Source organism: Camellia sinensis, chromosome 12, assembly GCF_055761805.1.
Source record: "Camellia sinensis isolate YWXY chromosome 12, ASM5576180v1, whole genome shotgun sequence".
Classification (NCBI taxonomy): domain Eukaryota; kingdom Viridiplantae; phylum Streptophyta; class Magnoliopsida; order Ericales; family Theaceae; genus Camellia; species Camellia sinensis.
Genome location: NC_138972.1, coordinates 97,983,542 through 98,005,807, shown reverse-complemented (window position 1 = coordinate 98,005,807; position 22,266 = coordinate 97,983,542). Strand labels below are relative to the sequence as shown.

Sequence of the window (22,266 nt, the reverse complement as noted above, 5' to 3'; positions counted from 1 at the left end):
TCCAACAAGAAGTCTGTCACTCTGGTCTTCCTCCTGCTACTGTATCGGTATGTCAGTTCGAAGTTGAGCAGCTCGGCCCAACCTCGATCAGGATGTCTTAATGCTGCATGGAGTGCGCCAAGGTTGGGGTAGCTGTACTGCGACTTTAGAAAGTTTAAATCTGCATATAGGAAAATTGCAAGGATTAGTGCGGTTCAAAACTAACAAACGGAGTAAGAAGGAAAAAAGTGAGCCGAGGTAATTATACTGGCTACTCATTTGTTCCAGTTAATCCGGTCTCCTGGTATTTAGGCTTCGTGATCCTCGAAGTTACCAGAGACCCAGAAGAAGTCGTCATCGTTTACATTTTTGTCAGGGGTGTTTTTTATTATCTTTTCTCGACGTGTTCTTATTCTTAAATAATAGACTCAGCCATCTTCGTTCTGGCAAGTGAATACTGGTGAAATAGCTCGGCTAAACCGAGATTAATGTCAAGTCGGCGGTTTAGCTCGGCGATGCCGTTTATTATCCTATATGAATTGGTGCTAAGCTGGGTAGGGTAGAGATTTGTTTGTCTAAGAAACTCACAAAGAAGAGGTTGTACAGGGAATCTAAGTCCGGTTTCTACAATGGAAAGAATGGTAAAGGGAACGAAGCCAGGATTTCCCTAGGGTGTGGTATTTAGTTCGGCTAAGGTAAGATGGACATCATCAGGGATATGGTAGTCCTTTCGGAACTCGGCCATAGCACCTGGTGAGTTTACTAAGAACCTATACTTTCCCATGTGGGTTTAAATTATGTATAAATTAAACTGAAGTGTTAGCTCGGTGCTGAGATGATATGGAATATCTCGGCTGAAGCGTTCAAGGGAGTGCCTGGCCACCTAAGTCTGCAAGGTAAAAAGGAAAAGTGTTAAGCACAGACCAGTGGACCATGCTAAAAGTAAACAAAGGTAAAATAAATGTTGTATTAAGCTCGGCTACGTGGAATAATATCTGTTCTTAGCTCGGTTTGAGCAGGAGGCTTTAGCTCGGTTAAGTTAATGAGAAGTTCGTAGCCCGGTTGTAGCTTATGGTGCAACATTTTTAGTTCAGTTTTGACTAAGTCAGGGAGCTGGTTTAGCCCCAAGTTATAGCTCGGTCAGTGGTTGAGGCTTTCTAGTACGGCATTGTGCAAACCTAGTACGGTTCACTAGCTCTGCTAAGTTAAGCAAAAGGTACTTAGACTTATTGAAACTACAAGTATGGCATGAAGTTTTAGTTCGGTTGTTTGGTTTGGCTAAGCTTGTACCTAATACAAACAGTATCCTAGTTCGATTGGAGTATGATTTTGGATCAAAGGAAATTTTTTTCAGATTGTTCGTGAGTACAATAGTTTTATTATGTGGGTTTTTTCCAGAAAAAGGAAGCAAAAATGGTATATGCTTTGAAGAACATACAAATAAACATGCTGTGTGTTGCAAAACATGTGCGAAATCGATGGAAAGGAAGTAGATTTGAACCACTTACCAGTTCAAGATGAAGGCACTGAAGACGGAAGTAGCAACAGCAAGAAACACGAGCTCTGCAAATGTAAGGTTGAGGAGAAATGGAGGTTCAGAGAGAGAGAGAGACGAAGATGAATAGTAAGAGTCTTTGATTCAAGAAATAGGGTTTTTTGTATAAACCTTGGTTTTGGGCGGGACTGTTCAAATTTTTCGGAGTACGAAGACGGCGCAATAGCTACGTTGGGCCAATAAGAGACTGCCACGTGTCCATGGAACTGAAAGCGATTCAGTTACAGCGATTGAAGAGACGTTTTGATCGGACAGGGTAGTAGCCCGGTGTGAATTTAGCTCAGTTAAAAGGCTAAAGGTTTTAGCTCGGCTGGAAACACGTAATCCCAATCATGCTGCGCAGATGGAATTAAGGGGCAATTGAGAGGGTAGTTTATAAGTAAATTGGGCTGAGCTGGGTAATGGGCCGTTGTATGGGCCACAGTGAGAATGGCTGAGTAAAAGGGCCTTGTAAGTTAGCCCGGTCCAAAAGATCCTAGTAGCTAACTCGGTCACCGCGGTCAGAGTGATAGCAGTTAGCTCGGTCAAACCCTTCTGAGCCAAGGTATTTTGAGCTTTCCTCAGGACCTTGCTACAGATTAGCTTGGTCCAAGCTCCTTATGGTTAGCACGGTCTTAGCAGGAGAAACCGAGGTACACGCAATGAGGGGAAGAACCGAGCTAGTTAAAGTTGGGTCATTTCAGCCAATTTAACATGGCTATGATAGCTCGGTCGTTTTGTCATACTACCGAGATAAAACCATCTCACTTGGTTTAAGCAGTGAGGGGGGTGTTGAAGGATAAACATTATCTTTCAGGAGTGTGATTCCTAGGAGGACTCTACATGGAGGAATAAGAGTCCTACTAGGATTGTGCCACGCGGAACCTATAAAAACTCATAACATCACCTATGGAGAGGTAACATAACTTTGATTCCTGAATTCACAGAGCTTTGGTGTCTATTGTCTATTGTGCTGACTTAGGCATCGGAGGGGGTTTCCGGCACACACCCGCCGGTTAGCTCATGTTTGTGTTTTTAGGTGGCAAAGCGACAACGTTTGGAGGAGTGCAAGCTTGATCAACAGGATCACACGAGAAAAATTATTTCGTACTCGTACAATTATTATTATTATTATTATTATTATTATTATTATTATTATTATTATTACTATTATTATTATTATTATTACTACTACTACTACTAAGTAGTTTCCATCATTTTTTTTACACTAAATAAGCTCAAAAAAACTTTTTTTTTTCTTCACTTTCCACCACTTTTATCCTAAATAAATTCACCTGTACAAATTTAAAATTCAAACAACACATAGGCTTAATTAGCCACGAATAAAATAAAATAAAATTTTTAGATGAACCGTGGAATTTAGTTCCATCACTGATTTTACCGCAATCTGTGGCCTATTTTGACACCAATTTAAGTGTTCAACAATGTTTTTTTGATTTTTTTCTATGTGCAGAAGTCTTAGGTTTTCAATAAATTTTTTAGGTTTTGACACCTTACACGGCACATCATGTTTCTAATGAATTTTTTTAGGTTTTGTTCCAAAAAAAAGAATTTTTATAGGTAACTAAACCAAAAAAAGATTTATTTTTTTGAAAATTTCTTTTAATTTTCTTCTTATTTTTCTAACATTATAAAAAAAATAATAATAATAAAGCAAATTTGCTTCTGTTTTTTAATTTTTAAATGGTTCCAGTTGGGCATCCAATTGAAGAGATGTTGGCTTAGTAAGCTCATTTCAAAACTCACTTTAGTGATTTGAATTGTTCATCTTGTAAGGTCTAATAAAATGATTATTTATATGAACAATTAAGTTGATTGAAAATTGATAACTATATAATTGAATCACATTAACCTTAAGAAAATGAACAAGTATAATACACTATTCATTTTTTGTAAGGCAAATGTGCTATAAATGTGTGATTAATGATATCTAATCTTTTTCTTTTTCTTTATTTTTTTATTTTTTTAAATTTTTTACATGAATATCCTCTTCATCAGTCATAAAAAAATGAATTATTCAACTTATTGAAATAACCCACAAAAATAGACACACCAAGCCTACAGTCCAATTGTGACATGAGAAAATTCAAACGATTATATTTGCCCATAGTTTCTGTTTAATTTTGAACAATGCTATATAAATAGAATTTGTAAAAAAATATTTATAATATTTAACATATGATTCAAATTCATTTAAGATGTATGCTTCATTTTATTTTATTTTTTAGAGTGTATGTTTCAATTACACATTATTATCTTTTTAAATGTATTTCTAAATTTTGTACAAATATTTTACTGTTTAATTTTAGACTATATCGTTTGAGATTGGATTTGCTAAAATTGAAAATCTCAACTTTACAGTGAAGTTAACTCATTATGGGACTGAATTAAACCTATTTTGGGGATCTAAACCGTTCATCTCATACAATCAATTGAAAAAATTATTTATTCAAAAAATTAAATTGATCTAATATCGATTGTGATACCATCACATATGCTTTTAATAATAGACCATCCATATATTTTAATGTATATGTGATTTGACCATTTGATTACTAATGTCTGATCAACCTAAGTTTTTGCATGTATATTTTTTTCAGTTAATCATATAAGATGAACGGTTCAGATAATTGAAATGGGTACAAATTGGTCCATAATGTGCCAACTTCACATGTAAAGTTGAGATATTTGATTTTAGCAAATCTAAGCTCATTGCATGGTAAGGAACTCAGGATCATATAGGGGCATAAAAAGTTTTAAAACAAGGTACAAAAATATGTACATTTTTTTTATATCCACATTAAATTACAAAACATAATAATTGTAAGATAATTTATCTATTAAGATCATCTCCAACGTATCATCAATTCTTTTATCAAATTTAAATTTGATGAAAATTCATCATTTTTTCTGCTCCAATGGTTTCATCAGATGAGAATCAAATTGAGGAAAGGGAAGAGAAAGCAAACTCAACGATTTATAGTGGTTCGGCACGCCGAGCCTACGTCTACTCTCCAAGTATCCTCCTCAGAAATTTCTCAACTATTCTTCAAATAGTAATTACACCACTAGTGTAACAACCCTGAACTGTGATTAGTCACTAAACCATGATTAAGAATACCTAATAAATAATTAAGAGGAAATTTTGAGTTAATCGCATGTGAATTATGTTATTTGTGTTTATATCTATCTGACGTAGGAATATTTGTTCGTCTTTCTGTTTTAGTATGTGAATTGAAGGCCTTATCGACATCCAATCACGAAATTGCTTAGATTAATGTGTAATTTGGAATTTGTAGGAATTTATGATAGGTTTAATTGAAATCTGATTCGAAACCAAATAATTAGAATAAAATAATGTCAATTGATTAGTTGTAAGTCTAGCTTAATTAAACTTCTTAATCAAGCCTATATAAGGCTTACAAACATTCTAGACTCATCGTTTTTCATCCTCCTTGAGACAAAAACATGAGGGAGAGAGAGTGAGTGAAGAGAAGTTTGAACTCAAGAGAGGAAAGCAGGCATTTGGAAGGAACTTTGGAAATTTGACCTTCTAGCTCAAAGGCATCTTAAACCCAATTGAACACCTAAAGTAAGAAATCAAGCATTTAGTTTTGTAACTAAGTTGGTTCATGCATGAATTCAAGAGAATCGAGCTAAGAGATGCAAGAACTAAGCTAAGAAGTGGAAATGAAGATCAATTCATACGTGCATGTGCATTTTATTGCATTTGGAGCATGTTTTCTAAGAAATTCTCGTGTGCATGTAACAAGTTGAACTTAGTTGTGGGAATTCATCGTGTTTTACATCATTTTATCTCATTTGATCATGTTTTGGAAGGTTAGAGTTCATATAAACTCATGCATGTTATGTTTTCCAAGTTTGAAGTTTGAGTTTGAAAAATTGGCATGCTTTTGGGTCTTGATTTTATGAAATGATCTTTAATTTATGATGTTATACAAATTTAGGCATATTTTCTCAAGTTTTGGGCCCAAAGGATGTGTTTTGAAACTTTGAAGTCAAGTTTTGAACTTGAGAAGTAAATCTGGAAATTTCAAAATTTGCACTTTTCGCTTGAGCGGTAGAGTCTACGCTCGAGCGAAGAACACAAGCTCCTAGTACTTTTGCAGAGTTGAGGGTTGGCTCGAACGGCAGAACCTAAGCTCAAGAAACCACTCGTATTTTTGAGCTATAGCTAGAGCGACCAAGGTTGCGCTTGAGCGTAAAATGAGAGCTCCCAGAAATTTTGTAGACCAAGGGATCTGCTCGAGCAACCAAAGTTACGCTCGAACAAATTACCCCGTTTCAGAAATTTTGACAAAAATTTTAAATGTACATTTTGGCATCCTCATTGCATCTTAGGCATTCCTAAGCCTTAATTAAGACATAATAATAGGGATAAGGTATAGAAACACACCGAGATAAAAAGGTAATAAGTTAAGCACCAACAGAGCCCTTGTTTCATTGTGTATCTGTTACATGTTTGTGTAGGTCACGCGCCATAGTTCGTCTGAACTATGTGATCCGTCTGTTTTGCGTTTGGACTTGTCTATGAGTAATAACTCTGTAAAACTATGTTTAACTTTAAGTATTTACTGAATAATATGATATAATCTGTTTTTTGAAATGCTATCGTATGATTAAATGAATAATTGTTCGAATTTTTGAAATGTATTCGTGGTATCCTTAGCATCATGTGATATTTTACATCCCTTTTATGGGTCATCAGCGAGTGAATCTTTATGAACGTCTCTGTGCACATGAGTCATCGAAACCATGTCCTATATAATTATAGGTCATCAGATTTGTTAACGCTAATGAATATACCACGTATGATCATATGCGAATTCTAAACGTGAATATGAATATGATTATGATTATGAATATGAATTTGTTTTTGAATCTAAGTTCTAATTTTTGAATCTGTTATGGACATCATTCATAAAACCTTTACTCTATTACTATTCACTGAGCTCCAGCTCATTGTATTATTTATGTATGTAGGTGATCAGGCGCATGACCAGGCTCTGGGTTGATTGCTTGGAGTTCTGTTAGGTCAGCCAACCACTGTGCCTCCCGAGAAGGTTTCTATTTTGAAATGGTCAAGTTTTGTGAACTATGTTAAGACCTTTGTTCTTTTGTTTTAATCTGAACAAGTTTTTGTATATTCTGTGTATTGGGATGAGTGCCATTTTGGTTTTATCTGCATCTGTGTTGGATGTTTAACTAATGTAAATATGACATCACATGTACATATTTAAGTTTTAAATTTCCTGTTCCATGTATGTCTGCACAACAATATGGACATTGCTTTTGATATTTGCTTCTGTTAGCCCCTTAATTTTGTTAATCCGTTCAGAGGCCTTTGGTAATTCCAAGATTACTGACTGGTTACGATGCTAAACCTATGGAGGCGGCTTTGAATCGTGACAACTAGCTTCACGGGTGCTAGTGAACCATTATAGACTGGTTTAGAATTCGGTGCCTAGTCACACTTGATTAAGTGATCTATCACAAAAACCACTAGAAAAAATAACCCAACTGGTTTTGAATTTGGTGTCTAGTTTCACCTAACTCAAGTGATTTTATCCCAAAAAATCACTCGCAAAAACTCTCTCTCTCTCTCTCTCTCTCTCTCTCTCTCTCTCTCTCTTTGTACAAGAATAATAAGCATAAGGGATAGAAAACCCTTCTACAATTTTGCTCAATTTCTCAACAAATTTTCTCACAGAAAATACAATTCAATGAAGCACAATAATATTTTGAGAACAAATAAATATCATAGATTTTTTTTTTCTTCTCTTCTTCAACACTTATTTTTCTCCAACCAAAATACTTCTTATATATCGTAAAATTATATCCGTTAAGGAAGAGAAAAGACGCTCATATCTGTAGACCGCCCGAAACTCTACTCCGCGCGCATGGGCGCGAATTGTTGTTCTTAGCTACTACAGTTCGGACTTGTGTCACGGTTCTGAATCTAATCTTACAAAGTGCAATGTAAGACTGATAAATCACCAAAGAGTCCAAATCCGACAAATCGTTTTGGAAAATCGATTTTAATCAAAAAGCGCCAAACATGGACTGGTTTACCAGATTTCAGAGTCGCCACTTAAATATTTTATTTTGAAAAAATTTAGGAAACCCTGACTCATGCCTAACGCCACGTGTCCGTCATCACCAAAGTTGTCTGGGCTCGGGAACTTGGGTACAAGAGGGGAAGGTCATGCAATGAGCACCCCCGCTCGCCCGATCAAAGGATCGGCCTTTACTAACACGATATGTTGTTTTTGAAAACACATGCGTTCTTATTCCGGTTTATTAGCTAGTTTACTATGTGATGCGCACAGCATACAAGTGTAGACTAAATCGCTCAAGTTGGAACAAAACATCTCATGTTTATTTGTTTGAAAATGGTTTGATAATGCTACTCGCAAGTAGGCTAAGACGCGGATTTGCCACCCTCGAGTGGGCTTAGAAAACATGATTTTGCCACTCCGCAAAGTGGGCTTAAAACTCGTATTTTGATGAATTGTTCCAATTCAAGCAACGAAGCCTTCATCTATAGGCATTCATGCAGTTAATCACTTAAGCAGTTAGCCTCATGGCAAGCATGCTATCATGGCAGTCACTTACACACATGCAATGATGCTAAAGCGTAAACACTCACAATGTACTCCGAGCCAAAAAAGAAGCTAGTTAGTAATCAATGTATGATCCTAGCTATGTCAACAATGCCTAATGCAACACATGCAAAATGCAACTAAAGATAGGCTCGGCTATTCTAAGATGTCATGTGAATGTAACTTGATAACATGTATTCAAATTGGTATTGAAATACAATGCAGTTTGTATGATGCGCCGAACCCGGTGCATGCAAGACAAATGAATGAATGCAAACATACGAAGCATAAGGATACTAATTGAAATATGCCCTAAAACTAACCATTGAAAGCAGATAAGTAAAAGGGAGAAAGAAATGGGGGTTGGAAGACATGCATCACACACACGCACACTTATTACAAAATTTGTCCTCTCGACGGAGGGTCCGAATAAAAGCTAAGCTATTCTAAGCTAAGCTACTTAAACTAATTATTACAAAACAAAGCTAATTAACTAACAAGTTAACTAACTAGTTATTACATTACAAATTGATAGCTAAGTGCATTAACTGCTTAAGTACAAAACCAAGGTATAAGCTAGCTTAAGCAAAGCAACTAAGTAAAGCAAATAAAAGGGGTCTCGGAGCGAAAAGCGCATGCATGCTCGGTCGCCTCGTTCGGAAATCCATCGCGATGCCCCAACTTGCCTCTGTTTGCACTTGTTCTCAGAACACTGTACAAGCTTCTAGATAGCTTCTACTCCATCATCGGAACCTCCAGGAGCATGGCCGACCACTTAGTGGTGTTGCCAACCACTTGCCGACCACTTGCCTTTGCTACAGACCAGAAAAAGTGATCGGCTAGCCACTTTTACTGGTTTGCTGACCAGAAAATGCTGTACTTCTTCAGTTTGCTGCAACAGAGAACAAAAAGGGGCATGACAATGTATTTGCAAGATATGTGTGCACAACCAACCTCCCTATGATTTCAAGGGAGTGCGGTTCTCAACTCTCGGGCCACCAACCGAGCATCGCAATGCACGATGACTGACTTGCCAAGATTGCACAATTCAATGTCAATGAATGCACAAATAGCACATAAAGCCTTAACCGCTATCATGCATGATCAAGAGGGTCGGCGACCGAGAAATGAGGCACATTTCATCACTTCAAGTATGAAACGTCCCTTGTTTCTCGTGTTTGGACTAACACCCTATCCAAACACAATGCAATGCAACATGATCAACCTATCAAAGCTAATGGCATGCAAACAATGCTAATGCAACATAATCAACCTAGTAATGCTAATGGCATGCAAACACAATGCAATGCAACATAAGCATACAAACAACAATGCAATATAACAACATGCAAACAACATGCGAACACAATGCAATGCAACAACATGCAAACAACATGCTATATGGACTTAAACCGAATATGGACAGACCTCAGTCATGCCCAAAACAGTGGCCAAAATGCTGAAATGATGGCATGAAATGTAAGATAATGTATGCTCATGCCTTGGCTCACCAATTAAGCATAAGAGCACAACTCTCAAACATGAAGGAGTGACGAATATGGAAGTGTGACAACATTACAATCTCTGAACTCATGTATGAAATGATGTCAAATCATCCAAACAACATGAGCATAGTATGCTAGGAGGCCTAAGGCACAAGGCCACCAAAGGAGACAACACAAGGGGCATCCAACACATGGCATAAATGAAGGAACCAATCATGAACAGAGCTGAAATAGGTCAAGACAAGGACCAAAACATGCTGAGATGGGAGCTCAAAGGTCTAGGCATGCATGCATACAAGCTAGGCCACAAACAAGGCAATAATGCATAACCCTTAAAGGCACTCAAAGAGTGAAAGAAGTGGGAGTATGGCAATACTATATGCTCTAAAATAACATGGTAAATGATGCCAAATCATGTACATGTCACAAATGAAGCATGCTAGGAGGCTCAAAGCTTGAAACTAGCATAGGCACTTGCACTATAGCTATGCAATACATGAAGCATATGACCAATGCAACCCAAAACAGTCCTAGAGCATGCCAAAACAATGCTAAAACATGTATGGAGCAAAGCCAAAACAAGCTAGCATGAAGGGTCAAAACATGGAGTATGCAAGGCCAATAAAGGGGATTGCACTACACCTACCAAAACCAAGCATAAGATGACTTTACCAATGAAAATTAGAGTTATGGCATGTCAAATTAACACCAAAAATGGGCTAATACCAAGTCAACACATGCTAGAATAACAAGCTCACTCACTAGGCATGCAAGGCTAGTAAAGAGGATTTACACTACAAGTGTAAGAAGAAAATGAGGGATGCTCTAACTAACCAAAAACAGAGTTGTATCATGGTAAAACATCACCAAAAACACACTGAATTGGTAGCCCAAAAGCCTAGCCAAGATGGCATACACGTGGGCTCATTTTTAAAGCATAAAGAACCAACCCTCCAAAGCATTGAAAGAGTGAAAGATGTGAGGGCATGACCACACTACATGCACTAAAATCACATTCCAAATGATGCCAAATCATTCAAATAGCCCAAGCAATGCATGCTAGTGACTTGGAAGCTCAAAGCTAGTGAGCTAGAATGCACTATGGCTATACAAAGCATGACATGCATGACCAAAACAACATAAATCAGACCTAGAGCATGCTGAAACATGGCCAAAAACTTGCTGAAGTTAAGCCAAAATCACACTAGAATGATGGTCTAAAGCATGATGCATGTTAGGCTAGCATGCAAGATTGCACTACAAGTGCGTGGAGCATGCAAGAGGCTACCAAACCAAACCAAAATAGAGCTAAGGCATGGAAAAATAACACCAAAAACATGCTGAGATATGGCCAAAACATGCTAGAAAGACATGCTCAAACATGAGGCATACAAGGCAAGGAACCAAGATACAAGGAGAGGGGATGACCCCCTCCTATTTGGGACCTCAAAACACATTTTCCACCACTGAAATTCCTCTGAGGTTTAGTGGTGAGAAGGCATGAGAAGTCCAAAAAGAGGTGGTCCCAATAGCTTAAAAGGATAGCACAAAAACAAGGCCAAACAAGGCACAAGAGGGGGTAAACCACCCCTCAACACCAACAAGGCCTTAAACAAACATTTCAAGCATGTGAAATCAGAACTTTTTGTAGTTAAGAGTTAGGCCTAAATTAGCATGAAAATAGGGCCAAAAGCTTAAACAAAATCCAAGGTTTAAGGGGGTAGAAACTTACCCTTGAAGAACAACTTTAAGGAAGCAACTCCAGCAACCTTTTTGGATCAAAAGCAGTCCAAAAACTCCAAAACCAGCTTCAAGGTACCTCAGCTCCAAGAGTATGGTGTTTCACTATGTGTTTGTGTGAAAAAGTATCAAGAAAAGGCACTTTCTAGCACAAATATGAAGAGAGGAGCAAAATAGAGATAGATGTGTATGTATATCTCCTAAGCAATTTTCTGAACCTGAGGCAAGAGGGGGGAGGTTCCCTCTTATAGAAAAACAAAGTTCAAGCTTCTTGAACAAGCTAAGAGCTTGGACCAATCCATCTATACACGTGTATGGAGGATGAGTTCTGTGCCCAACAGCTGCCACAGCTGGCATCCACAACACCTACAAAAACTCCAGGAAAGCTGCTGACCAGTTGAAGTGGTCGACCAGCTACTTTTTCTGGTTAGCCAGGACAAAAAGTGGTCGGCAATGGAGGAAAGGTGGTCTGCACAGAGATAGGAAGGTAGTGGCATGGCTGGAGACCACTTTTTCTAGCTGCAAACCACTTGTAGACCACCAAAAGTGGTCTACAAGGAAGAAAACTGGCTGGCAGGGAAGAAAAGTGATTTTCAGGGAGAGAAACTAGTCTCCAACTCTTATTCCACCCTCCAAGAAAGGAAAACAAGGTTTGTGCCAAAAGCAAACCAAAAATGATGAAAGAAGAAAGTCCGCGAGTCAAGGCGCGCAGCCGGAAGCCTCGAAAACTAGTCTGCGAGCACAAAAGTGGTCTACGAGGGAAAAGTGGTCTACGACCACAAAAAGCGGTCTCCCAAACCTCAGTGTCACTCTAGACCAAGGCAACAAGGCATGGTCCGAAAACCAGGCCAAAAGGAGAACGTTAAGCGGTCCCGAGACAAGGCGCGCGACCGAAGGCTCCAAAAATCGGAAACTAGTCTCCAAGAGGAAAAAGTGGTCTACGACCACAAAAGTGGTCTACAGATCTCTCTCTCCCTCCAGGGAAAGGGAAAAAATGTTTGGTTCAAAACCAAACCAAAAGGGAAGCAAGATAAGGCGCTCGGTCGAAGGCTCCGAAAATCGAAAACTGGCCTACCAGAGGGAAAAGTGGTCTACGGACCTCTCTCTCCCTCCAGGCATGGGAAAACAAGGCATGGTCTACAAACCAAGCCAAAACACAAAGAGTTCACAGGCTCGGAGGCAAGACACTCAGCCGAAAACCCCGGAAACTCAAAATGAGCACAAACATGCACAATCATCGAGCGCTCAAACGACGACGTCTGAGTCTTAAGGTCGGTCAAAAATGAGGTATCTACAATATTTGTTGGAGGAATGCAAAGAAATACGGAGCACAGGCATTAATTTCTCATTTTCAAATTTAGCAGGTGAAGGAGTCGAAAATATAGCCACGTCGCTTTCGATGAATAGTGAGACGCACCTTAATTTACTAATTTTGTTCCAAACCTTACGAATTTCAAAGGTACACAGTAACTTTTCTATTAAAAAATATATGATACACAGTAAAATCTATTTAAATAATGTTTATAACAAATACGACATACAACATATATTTTAACAGATAATATTTTGTGTCAAATAATGTAAAATACGCATATTAAAAAATCACAATTTATCCCATAATATTTTAGTCATCATCAAAATTAAACCATATGATTAACAATCTTCCCCTTTTTGATGATGGCAATCTATACCTGAATTTGACACAAAATTTCACAGAATAAATGCAACATAAAAAATTTCCACAATCATAATATAAACATTTATTTGCATTATATTTTCTCCTCATTTATTATCAATTCTTTGTCAAAAAATTTATATAAAAATCATTTTATATTTCTTCTTCCCCCTTTGACATCATCAAAATAAAAGGTTAATAGACAAATTATTTATAGAGAATGAAAATTTTTGGTGCCCAAAATGAAAATCATGTAAACACAGTTGATTAATGATAAAAGATATAGAAAATAATCTGAAAAGAATTTCTTTTTTTTATTTCTCCCCCATGATCGTTATCGAGATTCGCTAAAACAAATCATGCAGCGGTGCTTATAATGTTGACAAACAAGATATTTGAGCATATATGCATTGATGATTGTAGCTGTGATGTGTATAAAAAGTGACATAGATAATGTGTAAAGACACAAAACCTTCAAGTATTCTTAGAGAAAAAAATTTGTTCACTATCTGTGTAATCATGTCATTCCTTACCTTAGCAATCAATGGTTCTGACATGAATGAGGTGCCTGAGATTCAGGCAAATGAAAGGTTACCCATAGTGCATTCGCACGTTATTTCGGTAACTGAGAGTCCTAGTGTATTTGGTAATCATAGTGATACAGAGGCTATCTGTTTGGTTTTTATTCTTGGTAATCCCGTTTGACAAAACTCTTTTCAGTTGTAATTGTATTCGATCTTTTATTTCAGTGAGGCTATGAGTTTTAAATACGAATCAAACCCGAATTGTGCCTATGCAGAGGAGTTTGTGATCTTAATCCTATCATGTTTGCCATTTTGTTGTGTATGTCGGGGATCAAGTTGCCCAATTAGCTCGCGGGGGTCGAGGGGCAGCGCCCCCGATGCAAAAAGCAAAATTGCAGTCGAAGTTGTTTGTCCGCTCGAGCGGCCATTCTTGCGCTCGAGCGGAGATCGCGACCTTTTAGAAGTTTCACTCGCATGTAAAAGTACTGGGAGTTGTTTTCCATTCCTACACTCGAGCGTAGATCCGCTTGAGCAGCCATTCTTGCGTTCGAGCGGAGATCGCGGATCTGTTTTCTATAAATATGTGTTTCAGTTCGATTTTAGGGTATGACTTCCAGATCTTCTTCTTGGGTATTAGGGTTTTCATCTGGAGCTTCTTTACTTGTTTTCTTTGATATCTGTGAGAGTTTAATCATGAATTGAGTGAATTATATCAAAGGGTTTGTTTTGTTTGCTTTATTAAAAAAATAGAGAGTTGTTCTTCGGTGGATTCCGTGGAATTTGGGCCTAAAGCTTTGGTGGATTCTGGAGTGGCTCATCGTTGTGGATTCGATATCGACGTTGTGGATTCAACATTAGGCAAGACAATTCCAAGGTAAAGACTGTGGTGGAAGAGGCATATAGGAGTCGGTTCAATTCGGGTGTGGATTCACTAGGTAATTAAGAGTACACTTGTGTAATTCCTTTTGTCTTCTTAATGGATTGTTTTATAGCTTTGGCCCGTGGTTTTTTTATCACAATTGAAGGCGCTCCAATTTTGGTTTTTCCACGCTAAAACTGTTTTGATTGTTTGATTGGGATTGTTATTTACTGTTTAAAATTGATACATAATCACAAATCAATATCTAGGGGATATCTATATTTTTTCCCTATCAATAACACTATGGCTCTTAGTACACGGGTGATGACTGCAGTTTCCAATATGGCTCAATGACTATAAGCAAGAAGCCAAGAGAATCAACAATTAAAAGAAGATATGATCTATTTAAACAACAACTTATTGAAACTCGTCAAGCAAAGAGAATTATTGGGAGTAAAAATTCACAGTTGGAGAGTGCAATATTACGCAACCGTTATAATGCCAAGACTCATAGAGGTCAAAAATAGAGAAGTTCAAGTTTGAGAGGCTCATGAAAAACTATTAAGAGAAGTTAAGTGCAAAAAATCTGCGAAGCCTAGTAGAACTAACATGTAATCTCGAAATATTTTCTCCTTCTGTAATAAAATTATTAGCATTTCTCTTTATCAAAACTTTTCCTTCTTTCTTATAAAAAGAAATTTTGGTGATGATAAGGAGTAAAATAAAAATATAAAGTAATTTTAGAATATATCCTTTTTAAAAAAAAAAAAAAAAAAAAAACTCCCTCTAAGATTATACATGTGATCAAAAAATAATTTTCTATTCGGTTAAAAGTCTACCTTCTCTACTTTTAAGGTATAACTTGTAATAAGCCTTAGTTATGAGAATTTTTTTTTCTTCTTTTTTTTTGGTTCTATTCGGTTTAAATTTTTAATTTTATACTTTGATTACACCTTTTATAAATATAAAAAAGGACAACCATTAAATTTTTTTTAAATAAATAAATAATAGTTAATTATACTTAAAAAAAAATACTTTTGCAACCATCACAAGCCATTGCAAATAACAAAAATATAGTTGTAGGAGATAACCTGCTTGTCCCTTTAGGTCCATAATTGTTGCATTGCACGGGTATTTGTGTTAAGTCTTTATTTTCTTTGTCCAAAACAATCGTAATAAACAATTAGGTAAATTACAACACACTTTTTAAGTTTTTACTTTAAATATGAATTGTTTCATGTGATTCTAAAAGTCATATCCCGTCCCTTCAAGTTTATAATTGTATAAAAAATGATTCATTTTATTAATAAATTATCAAATCAATTAACAATTTTTAATGATATTATAAATATATTTTAATTAACAATGCAAGTAATAATATTGTTGTATAGTAGAGTAGTTGAGAATTTTATTTTATTTTTTGTTACTTCAGTCAAATAAAAAATTTTAACAAAAATATTTGTAATTTTTAATAATATAAGAAGTAATTTGTATTTTGAATAAATCTAAATAGTATTTTTGTAATTTACCTTAAACGATTATAATGATTGATTGGGTTATGTTTCAAAAAATTATACTATGAAAAAAAATAAATACACAAATAAAATAGAGCATCTTTTTCTGGTTAATATATATATATATATATGTCATTAATTTGGTCACAAAGACTTGACTAACTTATGATGACCTTGGTGAGTCTACCACCTTGACCAGATCAGAACTACCACCTGTAAAAAGGTAAATATTGTCCGATTAGATTCACCTACTTACCCATTTCACATCATTTAATGAGTAATGCTGGGGTGCTCGAAAATGAGCTCCCCCGAATAACCCTAATTTTATTTATTTATTTTATTTTTTATTTTTATTTTTATTTTTTTTTTTCAGAAGCAGAGAAGGAGAAGAGAAGAGAAGGAAGGAGGAGGAGGAGGATGAGGAAGGAGGAGGGAGGAGAAGGACTGGAGGGGGCCATAACCACAGGGGGAGGAGGAGGCGGAGGCGGGGCTGGAGTTGCGACGAGCTGACGGGCTGCGACGGGCGACGGGCTATTGCTGCGACGAACGGGCTGCAACGAGCTGACGATCGGTGATCGGAGCTGTTGCTGCGACGACGGCGGTCAGAGGTGGTCGAAGCTGCTGCTCCCCTCTCTTCTCTCCCTCTCCCTCTTTCTCTTCCTCTCCCTCCCTCTCCCTCTGTCTCGGACTCGTTGAAGAAGAAGAGGAAAAAGAAAAAAAGAAAAAAAAAAAGAATGTCCAAAACGACGTCGTTTTGGGCATTCGGGGATTTTTTTGGGGGGGGGGGAAATTCGAGCGACGAAGCTTTATTGTCATTTAATTTGTCTTTTTTCATCCTTTATTTTCTATCCCTTTAAAAATTATGATGTTAGGCAGAACGGTGATGGCAATGATGGTGATCTCGAAAGGGTGGGTGGAATGAAAAATTATAATTTATAATTTTAAGATATGAGAATTTTTTTTAGTAATTTTAAATAGGAATAAAATTTTAAAAAATAAAGGTGTAATGAGATAATTTTATGATACAAATAGGGGAAATTCTATTTCCACACACATACTTATTTCCGTGCACACATTTAATGATTTATTTTTTTATTATAGTTTTGTCCTAAAATAAAATTACTAAGGTGTCCTTATCTTCTCCACCAAAATCCTAGTTTCTTTAAGTCGTGCTAAAATCATTCATGCTCCAATGTAAGTTATGCTAAAATCGAAGTAAAATCTGCAAAAAATTCAGTTGCATGTATTAACAATTGTTGAATAATCTTAGATCGAAAATAAAACTAGAAGGTGCACAAGAACAAACATCAAGTGCGCACGATTGTTTCCAAGCTTTCAATCCAAATGTGGGGAAGTTGGAGAATCCACATTGTTCACCACCAGAAAAGAACCATTGGAAGAGACCCCACAGAAAACTAATCGAAAAGAACTTCATGAACCCATGAACCTGCTTCCTACAAAAGGATTGTTACTAATCGCCCACATCCACTAGGGTTTCAAGAGGGATATTTTTGGTAAAAAGAGTTATGCATTGAGTAAAATTACAAAATTCAAAATTAATTGGTGTGTGTATTGAGAGAGGATTACATCAACGAAATATCTCACTCCACATCCTCCAAAATATCTCACACCACATCCTCCAATAAATAGGTTAGGATTACATCAACGATTTATCATAATAGCCGTTGTTGGATCCGCATTTACAAATGTACCATGATGAAATGTACAAATGTATTTTTATGATAAAATTATCGATATCTTATTAACTTAACTTTTTATAAATATATTTTATTCGATATTTTTTAAAAATTAAATTATTCAAATGATTAAAATAGAACTCAAAATGAATTTCACAAAGGCACAACAGTTACTTGTGCACTGCGGACAATAGACCCCAAGTTCTTCGAATGTGAGATGAGATATGCAGGCAATTTTCACAAGAAAAAAAATAATAATAAAATAAAATAAAAAATCAACACAATGATGAAACATTCATCTCATATCAATAATTAAGGTGTTGTTTGGTAACACTTACGTTTTCAGTTTTCTGTTTATATTTACAAAAATTTAAAAAACTCAAATAAAAACTTATTTGGTAAAATTTTTGATTTATAAATCTGTGGTCTCAGTTTATAAATTTAGCCAAAAAATGAAAACACAAAAAATGTGTTTCCATTTTGAGTTTTCAGTTTTTTTTTTATCACCCAACATTAGCCACCACCCGCCACCATTTTCCACCACCGTCTTCCGCCACCACCACCCACCCTCTACCACCACCTGCCACCACCACTCACCACCCACCTGCGACCACCAACCACCACCCGCCACCACCAGCCACCTGCAACCCACTCGCCACTACCACCCATCCCTCGCCGCCACCACCACCACCACCACCATTACCACCACCACCACCACCCACCTGTCATCCACCCACCACCTGCCACTACCATTCACCACCCGCCGCCACCACCACCCGTCACTTACTTGCCACCACCACTCACCAGCCACCCACCACCACCAGCCACCTGCCACCCACCCGCCACCACCACCACCATCACCGTCACCCACCACCCACTCGCCAACACCACCCACTCGCTACCACTTACCACCCACCACCGTCACCCACCCACCCACCCACCACCACCACCACCTGCCACCACCCGCCATCCGTCACCCACTTGCTACCACCACTCGCCGCCGCCATCACTACCACCACCCACTCGTTACCATCCATCACCCGCCACCGTCACCCACCCACCCACCCACCCACCACACCACCCACCCGCCACCACCCGCCATCCGTCACCCACCCGTCCCGCCACCACCCACTTGCTACTACCCACCACCCGCCACCGTCACCCACCCACCCACCACCACCACCACCACCCGCCACCTACCCGCCACCCACCCGCCACCCACCATCGGCCACTCACCACCCACCACTTGCCACCTACCCGCCATCCGCCACCCACCTGCCACCACCACCCATCGGCCACTCACCACCTACCACTTGCCACCTACCCGCCATCCGCCACCCACCTGCCACCACCACCCATCGGCCACTCACCACCCACCACTTGCCACCTACCCGCCACCCACCACCACCCGCCATCCGCCACCCACCTGCCACCACCACCCATCACCCGTCACCACCACCTCCCATTCACTACCACCCACCACCCGCCACCGTCACCCACCCACCCACCACCACCACCCACCCGCCACCACCCACCACCACCAGCTACCCACCACCTACCGTCACCACTTTCCACCACCGTCTTCCGCCGCCACTTGCCACCATTTGCCATTTCTCACTCTTTTTTATATTTTTAATATTTTTTAAACATTTTGTCAATTACCAAACGCGTTTATAGTTTATGTTTTTCTAAAAATAAACAAAAACCAGTTTATAAAATTTTTGTAAATATAAACTAAAAACGTAAACGATACCAAACACACCCTAAATGTTCATGATGCTCATGTAGGTATTGTGTGACGTTATATATAATGATTGTGTCACATTATATAAATAAAACAAAAAAAAAAATTAAAAATCAAGAAGCAAGTTTTGGTCTTATTATTTTAAAACAAAGAATCTATCGGAGTAGTTTAAAATTTCCAATTTGTCACTGACATATCATTTTGATCATAAATTCAGTAAAAATAAAATTTTCCTATGTTCTTAAATTTACATTTTTTTTTTTAACAATCAAAGAAAAAGATATTATAAAATATACCGTTGCTCATAACAAGTAACATGTATTTATTAGTAGGAAATAACCTTTTAAGGAGATAACTAAACAATCTTTTGATATTGGAATCAAAATTTATAGTAATGCTAACTTTTTTTTTTTTTTTTTTCTTTTTAATTTCTTGATAGGTAGATACAACCATACAAGCCTAATTAGGAATTCTTATTCCAAAAATAAACCTAGGCCGTCTTATTTATTATTTTTTTTGAAATTCGACAATCATTAGAATAAATCTGCGAACACGAAAGGCATAAAATGTGTATGAAATTTCAACCATCTCAACTAATTGAAAGCAATTTGGTACTTACGCTGCATGTTGGGGTAAAATAGGCCAAAATGTTGCTCAGTCGCTGCTCCATTATTTTTGTTCTCATTAACATAGCAAACAAAACAAGTAAGTCTCTATAGCCTTTCCAGGCCTCTTGGGAGTTCCACTCCCTCCATTCACATGCTGAATCAAATTCTTATAATAAGTCCCTGCACTGCCCAATGTAGCTCCGGCACCGCCGCCATCAGACGGCCAGCCACTCTCCGACACCACGATCTCCACCCCAGGTCCGCCCGCCTTCTCGACAGCCCAGTACATAGCATCCAACATGGCATCAAAAAGGTTGTGGTAACCAGACTTATCACCTGAGGCAGTGAACAGGGCATATGGAAGACTAATGTCTTGTTGATCACCGTTGTAGGCAAAATAAGGATATATGTTTGCGAGCAGTGGAGACTTGTTGGCGGCTAGGAATTGAATGATCGGTTCCATGAACGACTTCACACCGTTGAAAGAGCCATTCGATGGTGGGGATGGGTTGCATACTAGAGAGCCGAGTATGTTGCAGTAGAGACCTTGATTTGGTCCTGTTGTATTCAACAAAAAAATGTGAATAATAAAACTATATTAATAATCTATGGATTAATATAATTGACATTAAAATACTGAATAATATTTTTCTTAATAAATAAGATCAAATAACTTAGTAAACTTCTTCTTTAATTGTATCCTCTTCTCTGTAATTTGATCATATTGGTTATGAAAAACAAATTTCCTTTTTGTATATACTTTTAATTTTTTTAATATGTTTTGTAGATGAAAAATGCTTGGGAGCACTAATTAGTGCTCCCACTAATTAGGTGGCAGTGGGTCCCGCCATTAATGATGTGATGTTTTGGTCTTGGAGTTGTATTTTTTTTTTTTTTTTTTACTTTTTTAATGCATTAGTGCTATTAGTGGTGATATTTTTAGTGGGATGAATCATTGTTGTTTATAGATATAAAGGGGACGATTACTTCCATTTTTTAGAAAATGGATCGACTCCTCGGATTGGACTAAAAGGCCCAATACAATCTCAACTGTCCATCTTCTAATACTCTCTGAATAGATGATTCATATTAAATTGAGTAAATAATTATAGTTATGTAATTAAATCAAATTTATTTTAAAAACCCTAAACTCTACGTATGATTTCAACTTATACCATCCATTTTTCTAAAACCAATGCAATCCAATTATACTCTTATCCCCATGTTTAATAGATATAAAGAGGACCACTACAATATTTTAGAAAACGGATCAACTCCTCGGATTGGACTAAAAGGCTCAATACAATCTCAACTGTCCGTCTTCTAATATTCTCTAAGTAAATAATTCATATTAAGTTGCGCGAATATCGATAGTTATATAATTAAATTAAATTTATTTAAAAAAACTAAGCTTTATATATGATTTTAAAATGTACCATATTGATATCATAACAAGTTAAAATTCTTTTACAATAGTAATCAACTTGCTAGACATTAAAAGATAAATTATTCGAATCACCGAATTAGGCCCAGGGTGGGCCCACATCACATAAATTGACCTTCCAGTCCAAGGAAACTTCTTTATTTAAAAAAAAAAAAAAAAAAAAAACCTCCATGAGTGAGACTACATAATTTAGAAATGAGTAATGCTATTATGCTAAGAACCCCAAATGATTTATCAAAATTTCTACCAAATCACTAACATGCCTCTAGCATTTTTGTTTAGAAATAAATGCTTGCCTGTAAACCCAAGGCTGCAATTGCATTGTAGACATTTTGCATGGCAGGGAGGACAAATTTAACAAACTGAGAAGTGTCGTCTCTGTTGGGATCCACTTCGTTTCCAACAGCGATGTACCGAAACTTGACACCCGAGAAATATAGTTTCCAACATTGTTTTGGACCCATTTTGATGCAGCAGAAGGATCAGACCCGAGAGCTGGAAGGTCGGGGTTGGGGAAGTCGAGGAGTAATTCAATGTTGAAGCCCCTCAGGGCTTGGAGGGTCAATGGATTTGGACCGTACATTCGCATCCTTCCAATGCCTTTGGATTGGTAGAGTTGTACAACTTCTTGTTGTCACCCATTTGTCCATTACACACTCCTATGGATTGTGCATCTGCTATGGTGACATTTTTGTGGGAAAAGGCTAAATATACAAAAATTTTGTACAAAAAATTAGTACAAAATTGTTGGTATTAAAGACACCCAAAAAATGATCTATAAACAATCACACATACAAAT

At 37.5% G+C, this 22,266-nt stretch overlaps 1 pseudogene; it reads right to left on the bottom strand.

The window, feature by feature from the left end:
- Positions 1-20,008: 20,008 nt before the first annotated feature.
- LOC114259796 (glucan endo-1,3-beta-glucosidase pseudogene) overlaps positions 20,009-22,266 on the bottom strand; it is a 34,615-nt pseudogene continuing 32,357 nt past the window's right edge.